The sequence below is a fragment of the Dipodomys merriami genome, unplaced genomic scaffold (genome assembly GCF_024711535.1).
Source record: "Dipodomys merriami isolate MVZ:Mamm:240054 unplaced genomic scaffold, mDipMer1.0.p SCAF_19, whole genome shotgun sequence".
Classification (NCBI taxonomy): domain Eukaryota; kingdom Metazoa; phylum Chordata; class Mammalia; order Rodentia; family Heteromyidae; genus Dipodomys; species Dipodomys merriami.
In genome coordinates, this window is record NW_027203270.1 from 17,241,496 (window position 1) to 17,261,750 (window position 20,255).

General features: G+C 54.7%; 1 protein-coding gene across 1 annotated transcript in view; it reads right to left on the reverse strand.

Annotated features, from left to right (window-relative positions):
* Window positions 1-19,194, reverse strand: part of Kcnj12 (potassium inwardly rectifying channel subfamily J member 12) — a 39,302-nt gene extending 20,108 nt beyond the window's left edge. Inside the window, exon 1 of the mRNA XM_070027520.1 lies at window positions 19,107-19,194. The gene's annotated coding sequence lies outside the window, so the exon portion shown is untranslated. The remainder of the gene's footprint in view (window positions 1-19,106) is intronic.
* Window positions 19,195-20,255: the final 1,061 nt, after the last annotated feature.

Here is a 20,255-nt window from a genome sequence, read left to right on the forward strand (position 1 = left end):
AACTTTGATCACAGTCACAGCGACTTTACCTGGATTGCCTCCTTGTATCCTGAGTGAGCCCGACGGGGAGATTCGGCCATCAGCCTCACGTGACTGATGAGGAAACTTTCAGAGAGGCCAAATAAGTTACACAAGGCCACACAGCCAATAAGAGGCAGGGCTGGGTGGCAAACCCAGGAAGGAGGCTCTGCGGCCTATGCCTCTAATGGCACCTCTCGGATTTAGACCCGGAGCATCTGTATGGGGGTGGGCACCATTCCAATCCATTTTACAGATGAGGAAACTAAGGCTCAGAGAGATGGAGGCTTGCTTGGGTCAGAGATACCAGAAGGCAGCAGTCTGGCCTGGATAAGGGGTTCTCAGCCAGGCCCTGAGTGAGGGGACCCCCTTCCTAAACTCTGATCCCTGCTTTCTAAATACCTGCCAGAATGGTCCAGAAGAATCAGTCCCCATTGCTGCCTGAGCCATGGTCAAGTGGGGTCCCCTCTCCTGTGGGGACACCTGTCTCAACGCCTATCCTCCCTGGTGCCACATAGAAGCCCAGCTTGGCCAGCTCTTTGACTCCAGGCCTTGGTTGTCAGGACAGGGACAAATGGGAATCAAATCAGACCACTGGCCTCAGTTTCAGCAAAGGGGTCCCCCTTCCCACCCCAGCCAGGACAGCTCCTGTACATCAACATTGGCCTTAGGGATTCTGGGATCCCCTGTGTACCCTCAGAATATCTTGTAAGAACTGACAGGTGGAAACTGTGCTGCCTGAAGGCCAGCCCCTGCCCAAGCAAGTTTGCCAGGGCCTCCTTGTCTGTGAGGTAGCTGCTGACAGCCTGTGAGAACCGGACCTGCTCCTCATTCTCCACACAAGTCCTGCATCTAGCGGCAGCAGCAGCTAGAGCCGACACGCATGCTGTTTGCAGAGAGAGAGAGAGAGAGAGCATGCACCATAAGCTCTCCAGTGGCCAGTTCTGTGTCTCCCAGGCTGTGTGAGCTCAGGTTCTCAGCTGCCCCTCTCTGAGCCTCAGTTCCTCAGCCTGTCAACTGAGGATTTCTCCCAGGGATCCTGAAGACTCAGGAATCTGGTTGGAGTAGCCCTCAGCTCAGTCTTCGTCAAGCCCTTCACCCCATTCAGACTCTGGGCCAACGCAGCTGGCACCTCTGTCCATCCTCCAGAGGTGCAGAAGATCCAGCAGGACCGGCCTAACTGGGACCAGAGTGTGGCTCAGCTGAGAAGCCCGGGGATAGCCAGGGCTGGCTGCAGAGGCCAAGGGTCCCACACAGCAGGGCAGAGTGGGCTGCACCACAGAGACAGCCCTGCCCAGCACCTGGAGAGCACTAGCCACACCCTAGCCTGGGCTGAACCCAAACACCTGGCTCCCTCATAGGCCAACCTAGAACCTCTGCTGCTCCATCTCTCAGAAACCTAGGGCAGGGTGTGCCACCTCCCTGGCCTCGGGCTCCCCGTGCACAACAAGTGTCCACAAGGCCTGATTATGAGGACCAGAATTCACAAAGAGCTTAGAGAATTGCCGGCACAGAGAAACACTATGATGGTCATCAATGGAGGCACTGGAGGTAAGGGGGTGGTAGCTTCCCCTCTGCCTACAGAGCTCCACCATCTCCTACCACTATGTCTTTGCCCCTCCCAGGATGCCCACAGCCTGACCACAGCAGCAGCAGCCCTCTCCTCAGCCCAGCCTCCAGCAGAGCTCCTAATCCCAAACTCCATGCTAAACCTGATTTCTCCCATTCTCCTGCCTGATCTTACAAATGAGGACAGTAAGGCACCGGGAGATGGCTTTCAAATACAGGCAGACTTCACCTGGTCCACACCCCCCCCCAGCCTCTTCTCTTCTTCAGCACACTCTGATACCCCAGCTCAGTGTATGGGACAGAAGGGACCAGCAGTGTTCCCACAGGAAGGGATGGTGATATCACAGCCCTGAGCTTAAAGAAGCTCCCAGCTTCAGGTCACAGGTCAGTGTTTGCCCCACTGTTCAGAGCAGCAGACCTGCACCCCAGTCCCAGGAGCAAGAAACAAGGCTACCCAGGACAGAGGGAAGCGTTTAGACAATGATAAAGAGGGATAGAGGCTGTGTGTACCGAGTGGGGCTGTGTATGGATAAACAAGGCCAGCTTTGAAGTACAGCCAGACAAGGGGACAGTTTGGGGGGCACTGGAGCTGGACTTTTGGAGGGCTGAGCCCTTTAATCATGGCTCAGGAGAGCACCAGGGCCTCAGAAAATCCCTTAAGCCTCTCAGCCTCAGCTCCACAATGGGGTTGCAAGAGCCCCACACCTTCCAGGCCAGTTCCAGGGAACTGGTGAATCAACTCCCTCCCAGAAACCTGTAGGTAACCCGGGCTACAGTTCAGGGCACCTTCATCCCCTACTCCCCCTAGCCAGGGGATTAGGGGAAGAGCAAAGGGTAGAACCTTGGGAGTTAAGCCAGCAGGTGAGGCTTGAAGGGAGGTTCCAGGATACCCAAGGGATTCATGGACTTGAGACCCAGGCCCAGGCCTCACAGGAGTGGCAGGCTTCACAGGAAGAGCTGAAGTCTCTGAAGGCTGGGACACAGAGCACAGGGGAGTGATGGGTCACTGGGCCCCTCGTGTGCTTAGACCTGTGGACACAGTCCTTGCTGCTCCCCCCATCTATGGCCGTGGGCTTAGGTGTCCACATAGTGCAGAGTTCATCCTGTGATGATGTGCTGTCCCCCACCTTCCCCATCTCTACCACCCATATCCGTCTACAGTGCCTCTCCTGTGGGTGGCTTGACCCTGTCTACACTGCCCAGCTCAGTTCCGCACACTCTGGGTTGTACCGGTGATGCAGGCTAGATTGTGAGGAGGATAGGGGGGGTCCCTTGATCCCCAGCAGCAATAACACCTCACCCCAGGCTGAGGGGAGCCAGGTGGCTTGGAGCCCCTCCAAATCTAGCCACTGGGTGCAGCCCTGGGGGGGGGGGGCTCCTGCAGGTCCTCAGGGATGACAGGCTGATTAGAGATTGGAGGATCAGATGGGCTGCACCCCTCCACCCCCCCCCTGCTGGAGCAGCTGCAGCCGGGGGTGGGGCACAACAGAGGAAAGCTGCCCCGAGCTGCCAGCCCCTGCCTTAGGATCTCAGCAGCCCCAGAATCCTTCCCTGGGCAGCCCTGCCCAATGGGCTAGGCAATCAACCCCATGTCCATGTGAGCATGCATTGAGCACCACCCTTATGCTGGGTGAGGGAGATCCGTGGACATAGACAGCGTATTTCTGGGACCCTTGAGGTTGAGAAGGGCTCTGCCCACACCTAGGAAGAGGCCTCGGGCCCAGCCAGCCCTCATCCCGGCGCTGAGCACAGACCCTTCAGTTAGAGCACCCGCAGCAGAGAGCCCCTGCACCCCACAGCCTGCCAACTGTGTGTCCCCCAAACCATGTGACCCTGTCCTGAGCATGCTTGGCACCATTGCAGGGGGGAAGCCAAGAGGGAGAAGTTGGGGTGGCAAAAGGAACCCCTGTAGGAAGCCTGTGGGCAGCAGGAAAAGGAGAGGGAAGGCTGAGGGGGATGGAAAAAGGATTCAGAGCCAGGAGGCCGCAGCAAAAGCCAATCCCAGTTGGCACTGCCTGTGCTGTTCAACTTCTGGGTACAGCAGGTGAGTTGGAAATGGAGGTTACAGCAAAAACCAGGCCCACGAATGGCCACAGCAGCCTTACTCCCAACAGCCAAAGGGAGAAACAGATCAGGTGTCCATCAGCTGATGAATGGACAAAACCCATGTGGTCCATGCATACGATGGAACATGACCCAGGCAAGAAAAGATAAAGGATGCTCCAATCCATGCACTGTCACAGGCTAAGGAAGCCAGGCACCGATTAGGTACAAATTAGGCAAATCCATGGAGACAGAAAGACCCTGGGAAGCAGCAGGGCCAGGGGAGGAAGGGTTAATGGCCCCCTTTGGAGGAAAGAGAATGCTCTGGAACTAAGTAGATCTAGTAACTGCACCTAAAGGCTGAGGGTGCACCTAATTCCTTTGAATTATCCACTTTGATGTTTTTTTATACTGATTTTTTTAAGGTACGGGACACTTTTTAGTTTGGAAGTTTTTGTTATTGTTGTTGGTTTTGCTGATTTTTTTTTGTATATGTTAATATTAGGTTCTGAACTCAGGACCTCAATCTTGAGAGGTGGGTGCTCTTCTACTTACGCCACTCCTCCAGCCTTTAGGGGGATTGGTTGTTTTGTTGGGTTTTTTGAGAGAGAGAGGGTCTCACTTTATGTCCTGATTGACCTGAACTGTGATCCTCCTATTTGCACTTTCCTGTGTCACTGGGGTGACAGACCGGTACCACCAGACCCAGCCATTGTGCTTCCCTGTCACTGTAGCTTGGGCTGGGGGAGCACATGCCACCATGTCCAGCCATTGGCAAAGTCTTGCTTACTTTTTCATTTGCCCAGGCTGACCTCAAACCACACACCTCAATCTCCAATCTCCACTCCCTAAGTCTTTGGGAACCATCATGCCTGAAGTTTGAACCCAAGAACTTTCTACTTGGTAGGCAGGCACTCAACCACTCGAGTCATGGCCCAGCCCTTTCTGCTTCTATTTTTTGAATAAAGAGTTATATTTACAAAATCCAGGACAGCTGAGACTGGGATCCATCCTCCTACTTATGTTTCCAAGTAACTGGGATAACAGGGATAGGTCACTGCATTCAGCTTTTTATTGGTTGAGATGGGGTCCTTAAGAGAACTTTCTGCCCAGGCTGGCCTTGTACTTCCATCCTCTCAATCTCCACCCCCTGAGGAGCTACCACATCCAGTTGAAATGATTCATTTTATATGCAAATGTCATCTCAAAACAATTAGCTTGGGAGACAGCCCTCATCACTCTGCAGAGCCATAGCTACTGGTCAGGGAGTAGGAAAGAAATGCTCATTGTTGTAAGAAATAAACAAATCACCAGGCACCTATGGCCCATGCTTGTGATCCTAGCTACTCAGGAGGCTGAGATCTGAGGACTGAGGTACAAAGCCAGTCCAGGCAGTAAAATTCATGAGACTCTTACCTCCAATAAACTACTCAAAAAAAGCCAGAGATGGAGCCCTGGTTCAAGTGGCAGAGCATTAGCCTTGAGCAAAGGAGTTCAGAGACAGCACCTAGGCTCTGAGTTCAAGCCCCGGACCAGAACAAAAAGAAAGAAAATAGGAAAGAAAAGGAGAAGAGAAGGAAGGAGAAAGAGAGAGAAAGAGAGGGAAGGAAAGAGGAAGGAAGGAAGGAAGGAAGAAAGGAAGGAAGGAAGGAAGGAAGGAAGGAAGGAAGGAAGGAAGGAAAAGAGGGAGGGAAGGAGGGAGGGAGGCAGGCAGGCAGGCAGGCAGGCAGGCTGCTGTGGCCTCCAGACCCCATGTAATTTCAACCTACCTATCCCTACCCCCTCTGCCCCTGCTGGTGTAGCAGTGCCCCTCTGTCCTCAGATGTCCCCCACTCCCTCTCTGAGCTTTCTGTTCACATGGCATCTGTGGTCAGCCTCTCCTCAGCATATAAGTGCCACAAGTCAAGACTATTGTGTCCCCCGGCGGTTCTTAGAGCCATCAGGAATGATACCAGCCCCAGTGGGCTCCTAGAGGTCACCTCCAGAAGTCATTTCTGGCCAAGGGACCAGTGGGGAGAGGGAGTCTGGAACTCTCTGGCTTGGGTAGGTAGACAAGAGGGATGACAGTCCATCTTCAGGAGAGGAAAGGGTTGTGCCAGCAGGCAGGCAGCGATGGTGGGAGCCAGCAGAATCTGCTTTGACTTTCTCAGAAAGAGTCAGTCACACTTTCCAGGGAGTCTACAACCTTGGGGGAGAAGACTGCGTGCGGGGATCTAAAATATAACAACAGGCTCCAAGAGATGGACCCAGGAAAGAGATAAAGGTTCTGGAATGGGGCAGGGAGAGTCGATTCCAGGATGAGCACCTCGGGTTCAGAAGCATGTCATGCGAGGAGGGATTGAGGGGTCTGTGTGGCTGGTGGGCCACCCCAGCAGCAAAGGCTGCAATTGTGCACATGGTTATGAGTCCTTTGCCCCTCACTTCCTACAAACCCCAATAGGTTTTGGGAAAACCCCTCTGCTGGGGCCCAGGATGGCTCTGAAGGGCTCTATAAGAGCTGCCTTGGGGGGCTGGGAAGGTGGCTCAGTGGTAGAGTGCTTGCCTTGCATGCCTGAGGCCCTGGGTTCGATTCCTCAGCACCACATAAGCAAAAAGAAAAAAAAAAGCCAGAAGTGGTGCTATGGCTCAAGTGGTAGAGTGCTAGCCTTGAGCTGAAGAGCTGAGGGACAGCGCCCAGGCCCAGAGTTCAGGCCCCACGACCGGACCCCAAAAAAGAGCTGCCTTGGGCTCAACACTCTGCCTAGGAGCACAAATGCCACAGTAGCCCTTTCAGGACTAACACCCAGAACTACGCACCTGGGAACTCTCACTGCTTAAGTGTCCCCCCTCACAAAGACTTCTACACAGCCATGGAATCTGTAGACACAGCTGCTGCTCACAGGACCCTGCCTTGTGAGCTTGTGTAGGGCCTGGGACTCAATCATGTCCCCACAGGTGCCTCTCAGCCACAGGACACGAGCAATGGTCTGTCTGTACTGCAGCCTAGTCCTCAGCAAGAATGAGGCCAACTGGACCAGCCTTACTTTGAGGCTGAGGTCTCAGGGGTGGGTCACTTCAGATGGGTGTCCATTTTCTCAGAACCTCTATTTCTCTACCTGTTAAATGAGCTCTCTGCCACCTAGAAATCCAAAACAGTTTTAAGGCCTAGCCTGGCACAGTCACTGTTTAAAAGGGAGACATTTAGCCCATTTCTCAGAGTGGAAAAATGAGGCTCAGAGAGGTGACAATGCTGGCCTCAAGTTACACAGGAAAAGGGGGCAAGGAACAGCACACGTTAAATCTAAAGATGTTACCTGAACAAGCTATCTCATGGGATAGGCCCAGCAGCCTAGAGCAAGGATAGGGGACCCGAGGCTTCTCCGTAGGTCTGAGTAAACATCTGGATTGGCCACCTGTCCCCACAGCAGCCTCCTCTCTCAAACCTTGCTGCTCTCTTCGAGAATTAAATGAAATAATGTTTGGGAAAGCCTGCTACCAGCCGGCCCTGGTAAACAATTGGTGCCAAGTCTCAGGGAGACATTGCACTACTTCCTGAGGAACACAGGCACCTGGAGACACCATGGACTGCTGAATTCACCATCAGGTATGTGTCCGGCTGGAACTCAAGACATCCTGAGAGTGGCCTGGAGGCCAGAGAGGGGCCAAGGACACTGGGTGTCCATCACCAATACCCCACCACTGCAAGCCTCCAGGGAGGCACACCTGGCTGATGGCCTGGGGAGGAGTTCGAGTCAGGAAGATTGACAGGAGGGAAACCCATATTTTCTTTCCATGATGGACAGATTATGGAGGAAACCCAGATACCTTGGATCCTGCCCTGGAGATGGCTGGGTACCAAGTGTCCTCATTATGCCTTGATCTGGCAATCTGTGAAAGGGACAGGCACTTCCTGCCAGAGACATCTCTCTGTTAGGACTGGTGGGGTCCACAAACAGGATGATGGGTTATGTGGGGTGGGGGTGAAGGCACACACGAGTTCCACAGAGGTGACCGCAAACCAACACAACTCAGTGAACTCACTAAGTCACTGAGGCCCCGCCCCTCCAACCCACCAGGGCCATTTCCAGAACCTTCTGTTTGCAAGGCCCAGGCGCAAGAACCTAAGAATCCAACCTCACACACAGCACTGTGTGTGGAGACCTCAGAGTGAGTGCGGCCGAATAAGCAGGTTAACTAAACAGAGATTCAACCTTTCTAAGGAAACACCAGTCAGATTTCAAAACCATTTTGCTGATTGCTGTAATCATAAAAGGCGTCATCTCCACACTCTCCCATGTCCCAGGGCTGCGTGTGAACTCTGATTGCTCAAAACAGCCCCACGGGGAAAAGACCATTACATCTCCAAGCCTCAGACTAGGAAATGGAGCCACGGAGTGAGCAGCTGGGTCATCTGCCCAAGGACACACAGATGGAAAATAGCAGACAGCAAAAATTGAGACCCTGATGCTGTGTCTCCAAACTAAGTTGCCTTTTCCTTTAAGATTATCTTTTGCCAGCGCTGGAGATTGAACCCAGGACATGGCAGGGTTCCAAAAGACCATGTGTACTGGGCTGAATGAGCCTCCTTCCCACCCACTCCAAAAGAGAAATGTCCACTGGACACTTTGGCTGTGACTCTGCTTGGATATAGGGTCTTTGCAAAAAGAAATAAGGATCTACCAAAGTTCTAGCTACTTGAGAAGCTGAGATCTAAGGATCTAGATTCAAACCCAGCCAGGCAAAAAAAAAAAAAAAAAAAAAACGGGCTGGGAAGGTGGCTCAGTGGTAGGGCGCTTGCCTTGCATGCCTGAGGCCCTGGTTCGATTCCTCAGCACCACATAAGCAAAAAGAAAAAAGCCAGAAGTGGTGCTATGACTCAAGTGGTAGAGTGCTAGCCTTGAGCTGAAGAGCTGAGGGACAGCGCCCAGGCCCAGAGTTCAGGCCCCACAACTGGACCCCCCCCAAACAAACAAACAAACAAACAAAAAAACCTCTGTGAGATTCTATCTCCTATTAACCCAAAAAGCCAGAAGTGGCTCAAGTAGTAGAGGACCAACCTTGAGCACAAAAGCTCAGGGACAGTGCCCAGGGCCTGAATTCAACCAGAAGGAAGGAAGGAAGGAAAGAAGGAAGGAAGGAAGGAAGGAAGGAAGGAAGGAAGGAAGGAAGGAAGGAAGGAAGGAAGGAAGGAAAGAAGGAAGGAAGGAAGAAAGGAAGGCAGGAAGGGAAGGGAAGGGAAGGGAAGGAAGAAAGGAAGGCAGGAAGGGAAGGGAAGGGAAGGGAAGGAAAGGGAAGGGAAGGGAGGGAGGGAGGGAGGGAGAGGATTTAGGGATAAGATTATCCTGGATGAGTGTGGATCCTAAATTACAATTCAATGACAAGTTTCCTTATAAGAGAGGAACAAGCTGAGCATCAGTGACTCATACCTATAATCCTAGCTACTTAGGAGGCTATGAACTGAGGATCACAGTTCAAAGCCAGCCCATGGAAGAAAGTCCACGAGACTCTTATCTCCAATAAACTACTCAAAAAAGCTGGAAGTGGCGCTCTGGCTCAAGTGGTAGAGTGCTAGCCTTGAGCAAAAGAAGCTCAAGAACAGTGCCCAGGACCAGAGTTCAAGCCCTAGGACTGGCAAAAAGAGATAGAGAGACAGACATAAGGAGGTCACATGGCACAGATGCAGAGATTGGAGCAATGACTCTAAAACCAACAATGGCCAATGACCCTTGAAGCAAGGAAAGAAATGTACCAGTTCTCCCTCAGAGCTTCTAGCAGGGAGCAGCCCTAGCCAAAACCTGATCCCAGACATATCCTCTACAATTGGGGGACAATCAATGTGAACAGGTTAAGCATCCCTAATCCTCAAACATAAAATCAGAAATGCTCCAAAGTCCAAAACTTTTTTTTTCTTTTTTGTGCCAGTCATGGGGCTTGAACTCAGGGGGCTGGACTCTAGTGTTCAAGGCTAGTACTCTACCATTTGAGCCACAGCTCCACTTTGGGTATTTGGGGGTACGGAGGGAGGTATTTAATTAGAGAAAGTCTTACTGACTTTCCTGCCTGGGCTGGCTTCAAACTGTGATCCTCAGATCCCAGTCTCCTGAGTAGCTAAGATTACTTACAGGTGTAAGCCATGGGTGTCCAGCCAAAGTCCAAAACATTTTAAGTTCTGACATGACACCACAAGTGGCAGATCCCAGACCATCCCACACCATTGTTTCAGGCTCTGTGTAGGAAGTACAAATAAAACTTAAAAGATTTTCATGTTTATTTCAACTTGGGTCCTATCCCAAGATATCTTACTATGTATATGCAAAGATTCCAAAATCTAAAAACAAATCCGAAATCCAAAACACTTCTGGTCCCAGCATTTCAGCATTTCAAGAGATGCTGAACCTGTATTGATTGAATTACCCAACGTGTGGTCCTTTGTGGCAGCAGTTATAGGAAACTGACACAGGATCTGGAGATCCTTGTTGTCCCTACCTGTTGTCCCTGCCTCTGCGTTCCTTCCTGGACTTAGCCTACTGTCCCTCCAGACTCCTGCCCCCAGCTCCTTCCACACCCTAGACATGACATCAGGTGCACGGATTCCTTCAACTTGGCTAGCTGCTGTTCCTATTCACCCCTGCTCCCTTGACCTCCTGATCTCTGCCTGGCTCTGCTGAGTCTAAGGCCACCAGGAGGCAGCTGAGTCAGGATAGGTCAGAGCCTGGCCACCAGGAACCTGGTGCTGCAGGACCAGGGCCAGCACCCCTGAGTGGCTGAGGGGTAGGCGGGCCCAGGCTAGCCGGTATACAGCAGAGGAAAGGAACAGGTTGGTGGGGTGTATTCTTTCACATAGCCCCTTGAGGGAGGGGGAGGGGGCTCCTGGGAACACTCTCTAGTGCTCCTCAAGTTTCTCAGGGCCCAAGGAGAGATCTGGCTGCTGTGACTGGACAGGTGTCACTGACAGCTTGAAGCTCAGCAGGCAAGATGTTGGCATGGCCAAGCCTCCGGCTACATAGCAGAGGAGGGGTGAGGAGGAGAAAAAGCTGCCCTGCTGGCCCTGCCCTGCCCTGACTGCAGAGCCAAAGCACAGAGGGCCAGAAGGGCCTGATAGAGAAGATATAATGCTCATGTCACAAACAAGGAAATCAAGGCTTGGAGATCAAGAGCACCAATGATCATGATCACCTCTTCCAGAATCAGATCAGCTACACAGGAGCCTGATTCACCCCACACCATGCTTCAGGAATGGCAGAGGGGGGCCAAGCAGGTGGTGGGCACCAAGAAGCAGGTGAGATGGCTGGTCCTCTTAGAGGCAGAGGTGTGCTCCTGTCTAAAGACCTGGAAGGAGCCAGTGATCTTGCCTCTGGGATATCAAGGGAAAGGGCACCAGGGAAACAGGAATCTCTCCAGGAAAAGTGGTGGGCACTCTCCTTCAGCATTCATGAAGGTCTCACTCTGTCCTGAGCTGGAGCTGGGCCCACCCCAAAGTCCCTCAGTCCTGAGGGAATGGGACCGTAACTGGGGTGAGGGGGTGAAGGGACCTGACTGAAGCAGAGCAAGTCCCCTACAGTGGCTGGGCTAGGTTTGAAACCACAGACTCCCAGACACCCCACCCTCACACCCCCACCAGACCTATCAGATCAAAATCCTGGGGATGGAGCCTAGGGATCTGGATGAATTAAATTCCCAGAGGGACCCAAGGAAGGAGGGACTCAGGCCAAGAATGAACATGTCTCCTGGTGCTAAGATGCTCCAGTTCTGCTAGTCCAGATTCTCTATCTCAATGCAGCTAAAACTTTACAAAGGACCCATGACGCGTGAACTTCAGTGGCTCTGTGAGTTCAAAGACTCCACAACTAGGCTTCTATGACCCAGAGACTCAGTGATTCACTTCTCAACTAAAGGAGACAGGATAAGAGTCCTGGCTCCAGGAGGCACTGGGACAGCATATACCAGGTTCGGGGGATACATGGCATAGATTGAAAGACAGAGGGAAGAAAAGAAAGAGAGGAGGGAGGTAGGGAGGAGGAGGGAAGGGAGAGAGAGAAGAAAGGAAGGAGAGGAAGGGGATGAGGAAAGAAGGAAGGAAGGAAGGAAGGAAGGAAGGAAGGAAGGAAGGAAGGAAGGAAGGAAGGAAGGAAGGAAGGAAGGGAGGAAGGCAGGCAGGCAGGCAGGCAGGCAGGCAGGCAACAGCTTTAGCATCCTTACATACCTACTCTCACACAGAAACTAAGAAACTCCAGAAAGTTCTCTATGGTCACTTCAAAAATCCCACAGCCTTTGACAGGAGGGAGAGAGACAGGGCTTGAGCAGGAGAGATTTGCTTTCCACCTCACAACTATAATTGTGTCATGAGTATGCAACATCGTCGTAATTAAAGATTGTAATAATGAACAAAGGACTATGATGTGTCCAGTCCCCTCCTGTGCTTGTTTATTTGCCTATTTTATCCATCCCACCTACTGGGATGCTAGCCCTAGCAGACCAGAGGTGGGGGTTAGGGCATGGGGCGAAACACATGCACGTGCCCTACCAGCTATTTGTTGAAAACATGAATGATGCTAAAATTTGACATCCTCTGGGCCTGCGTCACGAGCACTTGACAGTCAAGACCTCTAGGGTTCTCAGGAAGGGGAGGAAGAGAAGGGACAGAAAGAAAAGAGACGCCTTGGAGTGGGCCCAATGGCAGCATGTAAGGGGGTATAGGGACCATAGATGGCTCCTCAAGATGGCACTGCTCTTGCTCTGCTGAGGCCTAGACCTCTAGGAAGTTCCACCTGTAAGCATTCCATGTGCCCCGAGGGCTCCCTAGAGCCCCCCAAGTACCCACCTTGCCTGTGTCCTCCATGTGACCTCACCAGGTCCCCACCTTTGGCTGGGCCAGGCCGAGCCCCTGAGGTCCTCCAGAGCCCGCCACAGGCTTAAGTGGAAGGCTGGCCTTGGCCTGGAACCAGGAGCCCAGAGGCGGAGGTCGGGGCAGGGGGGTGGCGCGGCTGCTGCCACCCAGAACACCAGCTGCTGGCTGCGATTTATTTTTGCTTTAAGTGCTGGAGAATTGCAGGGCTGGAGCCGCCAGCTCAGGGGGCCTATGCTGCAGCTGGATGGAGGGGGAGGTGGGCAGGGGTGAAGGCCTCCGGCCCCGCCTGCAGCCCCCCCCACCTTTGACCTCTCTTGCTCTGTTTTCTCAGCATCTCCATCACACTCAACCCAGCACCTCCTAACCTCCACATGACCGCCCCCCCCCACTCCTGCCTCCTGCTAAGCCTTCCAACAGCCGTGCTGGAAATCAGTAGAGGGCTAGGGTTCCCCACTTTCCTTCTAGAGAGCTGTGTGACCTTGGGCTGCTGCTGGCCCTTTCTGGCTTTGGGGCACCCACTTCCCACTATGCCACATCCCTCTCCCCCCAAGATACCTCTGAGGTTGAGGCAGGGAGCACTGCCAAAGGCTCGGGTTCCTGGTGAATGACCTGGTCCCTCCTCCATCCCCAGGAATCTCAGGAGCCAGTGCCCTGCATCTGTAGCAGCTGGGTTGAGCTGGGCTAAGCTGAGCTGAGTACCAAAGGCACTACAAGCTCTGTATTCTCAGAGGCATCCAGGAGAGAAGGGACAAGGACAGGGCTGTGCACAGCCACACACGAGCCCCTCACCACTCAAAAGCTGCCAAAGTTGATTGTTGCACATTTTGAGAAATTCTTTTGAAAATGTATAAAACCTGGTGTCATAGTGTCTGGAAAGCATACAAGGCCAAACAGCCAGTGGGAGTCTGACTACGCTTCACTGAGCAGAAAATGGGGACCCTTGTCTAGTCCTACCTCCTAAGGCTGGACCTCTATGTCTTCATAGAAAGAAGAAAGGCAACAAGACTTGCATTTCCAAGAGACCTTCGGGCAGCTGAGAGGCCTAATCCCTGAGCCTCAGATGCATAGTAGGTAAGGCACAGATAGAAAGAGTTCAACCCAAGCAGGTTCCAGTGGCTCATACCTGTAATCCTAGCTACTCCGGAGGCTGAAATCTGAGGATTGTGGTTCAAAGCCCACCTGGGCAGGAAAGTCCATGAAACCCTCATCTTCAATTAACCCCCAGAAAGCCAGAAGTAGCACTGTGGCTTAAAGTCGTAGAGTACTAGCCTTGAACAATAAAGCTCAGGGACAGCACCCAGGCTCTAAGTTCAAGGCCCACAACCAATATAAATTAAATTTTTTTAAAAAAAGAGTTCAACCCAGAGTAGATGCCTGACATAAACACCAACTCTTAGCTGGGCACCAGTGGCTCACATCTGTAATCCTAGCTATTCAGCTGGTTAAAATCTGAGGATTATAGTTGCAAAAGACATCCTGGATAAGAAAGTCCCTGAGACTCATCTCCAATTAACCATTTTTAAAAAGCTGGAAGTAGAGCTGTAGCTCAAGTGTAGAGTACTAGCCTTGAGCAAAATATCTCAGGGACAGCACCCAGGCCTTGTGATGGGGCACCAAGCCCCATCACACACATACACACACACACACACACACACACACACACACACACACACACACACACACACACACACACACCTTCTCCCTCCTTAGCCACATGGATGGCAGGCCAAAGGCTCAGAGGAAAAGGTCTGAATCCTAGTTCTGCCTCCAACAAGCTCCATGATTGTGGGACCGATCTGGCACCCTTCTGAGGTTCTGTTTCTGAGTATGCGCCATGTCAGGTGTCAGGTATGGCTGAACTTCCCATTCATCCCCCAAGTGTTCACTGAGCACGTACTACACACTGGCCACTGCTGTGAACTCTGGAGACACAACTGTGGCACTACAAGCCAAACTCCTGCACCAATGAAATGCATCAGAGCAGATGCCATGGAAGTCCACGGAGAAGAATAGAACAGAAGGGAAGGAATATGAGGATAGAGGTCACCAGTTCATGCAGCAGAATCAGGAAGGTTGCAGAGGTCGCATTTGAGCAATACCTGAAGGTGATGAGGAAGGGACCATACAGAGATCTGGGAAAGGTGAGTCCAAGCAGAGGAAGGAGCATGTTTCAAGGGCTTAAGGTAGGAGTAGTTAGGTCTGAACACAGCAAGGAGGGCAGAAGAGAAGAGAGAAGGGGAGAGGAGTGCTCAGGGAAGAGAAAGAAGGAGAGGAGTGAGGCCACCCTGGAACCATGAACCTACTGTGATACCCACAGTAGGTCAACTATAGTAGAAGCTCAAGCAACAACAGCCCTTGTGGAAATCTCCACTCAATGACCTTTCCTCTTTGTTCCCTGGCCCTCTCTAATCCTGAGTTCTTCAGAGGCAACCCAAAGGACAGCCAGGGGACTTCAGCTGCCCAAGGCCAGAGGGATGGTTAGAAGTCCCAGGCAGGATCTAGAAGATTGCACCTGTTGACTTTAGAAGCAGAATCAAAGCTGAGCCAAGGCAGAACTGCTCCCTGGGTCAGCCAAGCACAAGACTTCTGTGCCTGTTAGCCATGCAAATATAACTGCATCCAGCACTGTAGAGCTAGAGACTACTGAGGAGATAGGGCTAAGGTTTCCAAGGTTCCCCAAGGCACCCTACCACCTCTGCCACTCACAGTGGGAGTTATGGGGCCTCAGAGTGGATGGGTGGGTAGAGGACACACAGCAGGAGCTAGCCCCTGAGATGGTGGCAAACACTATCTATCCTCTGTCCCCTGGCCTGTTTCCTACATAGTCAAGAAGGGGCATGGCTGGGATTTCAAATGCTTACACTCCATCTTCACAGACCCCTTTGCCCACCTCCATTTCTGCTGAACCCTGCCCCCTCCAGAGGTACTAGCCAATGCTTTCATTTCTACATCCCCAACCTGGATGTCCCAGAGCCTTCCTGGCTGGGCTTCAATCCCACTTCACAGATGAGAAACTAAGGCCAGAATCTGGGCTATATCTACCTTGACATCCCCACAGACACACAGTCAGAGCTACTTATTCCCCTACTCAGCCACCTGTCAAGCAGTGCTGCATACTGGACACTACAAGGTAGGGCAATGGTGTCTGTACTGAGCAGCTCACGCTCAGCAGGCTTGTGCCACATTGAAAAGCTGGCTTCTGGGCCTCCTGTGGCATTTACTGACCACCTGCTCCATGCCAGGCCTGGGCTAGGGGGCTATGTATGCAGATCCCTGGGAGCTGGGGTGGCAGGCAGGTTGCAGAGCTATGTAGAACCTGCCTGAGGAGCAGGGACGAAAGCCAGCCTGGCACACAAATGCCCCTAGGCAGGGTATCTGTGGACAGAAGGAGGGTGCAGTCTGTCCCTGGGCGAGCCCAGGACTCTGAATCAGAGGCACACAGGCTCCAGCCCTCCACAGCCTCCTGGCCTCCAACCCCATCTGTACAATGGAGCTAATGCAACCCTGTGCACTGGCAGGCCATTAGGAAATTAAATCAGCCGGCAGAGTGCTGGGCCCTTGGCCAGAGCCCAGCCACGGCTCTGCTCCTGCCCTAGGCCCAGCTCCTCTGGAAAACCCACCCGCCCTCACCCAGCCCCCTCCACACCCCCACAGTTCCTCTGAAGCCTCTGGCGGGCTCCAGGCCCTCGGCCCAGTTTCAGGCGGCTTGCTTTCATCTGCAGCCGTCCCCTGCGCTGGCTCCCTTCACACTGCCAGCTCCTGAGCAGCCTGCCTTGAGGCGAGCCCATGCACACCACACCTACCACGTGGCCAGCCCGCCTCCCCCTCCAGCTGCCCACGAGCTGCCCCCTCCCAGCCTCTCTTGCATGCCAGCTCATGGCAGGGCTCCAGGGGCAGGCCACAGGGGAAGAAGGGTAGGTGTGCCCATGTGTCATTCACATTAAAGCCCTGGACAAGGCCCAGCTATGAACACCAGCTTCACCTGTCAGAAGGAGGCTGCCCAGCACTGGGCTGAGGGTGGCCACTGGGTAAACACCAGGGTATGCCCATAGCCCCTGTCTGAGGGCCTGGAACGGAAAGCAGAGGTTTCTGGGAGTGACAACTCAGTCATTTCTGCTCCAGCCTTGTGCCAAGGCCTCTGGGTGCCATCCATGGTGGTGCCAACTATAGCCCAGGGCACTGAAGGCCTGACCAAGGCGAGGAAGCTACCCACAGGCTGTACTGGCCCTAGTGCCGCAGAGCCTTGGGGTGCTGCTTTTGCCTGTACTCACCACCATTATCACAGCGGTCATTATGAGTTCACCACTGAGGGACATGTAACATTACCTAGTCCCACCTGGGATAGAAGGAAGAGGGATATGGCAGCCTGGGGCAGGAAGGCTGGCGAGCATGGTCCCTAGGCCCAGAGAAATCTAGATGAGGTTTCCATTTCAAGTCCATCCCATGTGGCTTCTAGCAGTGCCTGCTCTGGGTACATCCTCCTCTCCATCCAGCTCCCTGGATTTCCCCTCACAGGACACGTGCCTTCAAGGCACAGGTCCCGTGGCCCCCAGGATCTGACACAGTACTAGGCACAGATGCTGGGACAAACCCAGGCCCTGTCCCCTTGCTCAGGAGAAGGTGCCTCCCCTCTGGTGCTGAGGAGAGGGCTTCTCCAGTGCCCTTCCTGAGAGAGGACTTCCTACTCATACATAGCCAAGCTGTGCCAAGCCCAGCATTTACAGAGTGCTTACTGTATGCATGCAGCCGTGCTCCCCGTGGGGAAATAGGGTTCTGTCCTGTTGTGCAGTACTCAGGTGCCACCCTGCTTGTCCCCCAGGGTGCCCAAGCCCCGCCCACTTCACATTCTGCCCCCCCCTCAGGGGCCTTGGTCTTGCTTGATATGAACCTCCCAGGGTCCCCTCCTAGATCAGACAACCTTAGGTTCTCTGGCTAGTTGCAGAAAACACCTGACAACTTAGAGGTAGACTTTGCTGAGAAGCCTCTTTAGGGGTCCCTGGCAGAAATTGGTGTGTGGGGGGGGGGGTCTCAGAACACTTTGTATTCGAAGAGAAGCAGGAGGAGGAGGAGGAAGAGGATGAGGAGGAGGAGGAGGAGGAGGAGGAGGAGGAAGAGGAGGAGGAGGAGGAGGAGGAAAGACTCCTCAAAGAGACCCCAAGCTTCTAGTGATTGGCTCTGTCTCCCCTTTCAGATCATCCCCTGCCACATGGCAGCGGTCCAGGGCGGAGCTCTGTGAGGAGGGGCTGCCGACGTGCAGGCTGGTGAGTCTGGAGTCCCCCTCAGGTGGGATGGCAGCCCAGGCCGGTCTTCCCAGCACCTCAGGGAGGGGGCGAGGGATAGGCCGAAGGCTAGCTAACGCCTTCTCGGTTCGCACCTTCGAGGAGGCGGCTGCCGATTTCAGCGGCGAGTGGGCGCCTCGGCGCGCTCCGGGGAGACGCGAGCCTGCGAACCAGAGTTCGGGATACGGATGTGGGGGGACAGGAGGTCCCCAGCGCTTTATTGCAGAATTCAGGCCTGGGCACAGTAAGAGTGAAGAGGAGACCAGCTTTGGTCACAAGCAGCTCCATACTCTCGGATGGGTACACCCCCAAGAAAACCTGGAGGAGGGTTGGTCCCAAACCCAACAAGTCCAGGCGATCGGGACGCAGCCGAACCTTCTCAAGCCCCCAAGGCCGCCGCCACCAAAAGAACGGTTTCCCGTGAGCCCCATTCCCAACACAGGTTGTAAGGCGTTCACATGACAAATGCACAAATACCAAGGCACCGACACCACCTCGCCAGGGCCTGGCTCCCTAGGCTCTGCTCACCCGGGCTGTCTCTTCCCCCTGGGCCTCCTCGGACTCTCGCCCAGCTCCCCCTAGGACATCCGGGCCCGGTCTGCGCGCGCTGGAGGGGTTCCCCAGCTCTGAGCCCCTGAGAAGCTTCTCAAGGCCGACTTTTTAAAAAGCAAAAAAGAAAAGAAAAAGCAGAAGAAGCCGCTGGACTTGTGGGCTGGTTGGTGGAGAACCATTTTCAGAATATTTCTACTTCATTAGAGCACAGGAGGTGGGAAAGAGAACCGACTCTAAGGATCCGCAGGTTTCCAGTCCGGGGCGTTCTAGAGCCGGCTTGGAAAGCCAGCGTGTAGACCCCTTCGGGGACACACACACACACACACACACACACACACACACACACACACACACACACACACACACACACACACACACACACACCACACTTGAATCGCAGGGGTCTAGGGGGAAGGTCACGCCTAGGATCGAAGCCGCACACGAAAGTGGCTCCACCCGCTCCCTTCCCAGCCCGTTCCTGTAAACCGGCCGGAGGGGTGCTGAGGGCTCCTCAAAGTTTCCCGGAGCGCCCCCCGAGACGAAGGTTAGCCGGGAGCAAAGTTCCCTGATGGCGGTAGCCCGAAACATGGCTGGGGAAGAAAAGCTCACAGTCAGCATTTCCTCGAATGGATCACCAAGAGAGGAAAAGAATTAGAAAGGGAGGAGGGGAGGTGGGGAAAAGGGGCAAGAAGAGCCCCTCCAGCCCCACCTTCGCCGCTTCTGCGCCCTCTCTGGCGCTCACTCTCGGCTGGGAGGCGGCCTGCGGGGAGCTGGGGCCGGGTCCCCGGTGGGCCGCGCGCCGGCGATCGCGCACTTACCTCGGTCAGTGGCCGGGGCGCGGCGCGTTCCGCGTCCTCCGAGCTCCAGGCGGCCGTTCCTGGCCCCGGCTGCCGCGGCGCTGGCTGCATTGCTGCTGCCGCCGCCGCCGCCGCCGCCTCAGGGCAGCCCCCGGGGGCGCTCCATGAGGAGGGGCGCGTCCGTACCGGGCGCGGGTCGCCACGATCCGGCCACGGATCGGGGACGCGCGCCTGGACGGCGCCCCCGGGCGCGGGGCGCTCGCTGGGGCCGGCGCGGCGGGCGTCCGTCGCTCAGCCCCGCTGTGAGCGCGGCGGGCCCACCCCCTCCCCCGCCGCTGTTATCTGATCCCGGGCAGGGCCCGGCGCGCTCCCCTACACCCCGGGTGCCCGGCACCTCCCCACGGGCTTCGGCCGCGCCGGGCCCCCTCCCCCAGCGACCGTTCCCAGAGAGGCGGTGGCGACGATCGCAGCGGCGTGGCCGGGGAAAGACCGGGGGGAGCAAGGAATGGAGGGCGAGGAGGCGGCGGGAGGCAGAAGCTCGGCGCGCACCCAGCTCAGCGCCCCGCTGCTACCGTTGCCCAGCTTGGCAACTCCTCTAACTCTCCACCGAGAGCACGCCCGCCCCGCGCCGCGCCGCCGCTGCCCCCGCCCACCACAGCCCTGGCCCGGCCCGGCGCCCCCTCCAAGCCCGGGGCGGCCCTCCACCCCTCCGCCCACACTCACACACCGCCAGTCACTTGCGCACTGGGACGCGCGCGCGCGCACACGCGCATACACACACACACACACACACACACACACAGGCACATCCTCTCGGAGACACGCGCGCACACACAGGTGCATGGCGAGCATACACTCAGACATGCACGCACAGGCAAGGAGAATCTTGGACAGGCGTGCGCACAGCAGGAAACACAAGCTCAGGGCGTCGCATCCACACGTGCGAAATGCATGTCCTGACATGCATGATGGGCACAGGTGCACAGGTGCATATTCACAGGCAGGGCGGTATCTATCTGCACGTGTGCACACAGGCTCTCCTCTAAGCTAGCGCATTCCTACGAACCTTTTCCCCTGGCACACCAAGCACACGTACTCAGATGCACGCAGCACCCCACCCCTTTAATAGCATTATCTCTCTTCCCCATCTGGAGCTCTGTTTGGCTACTC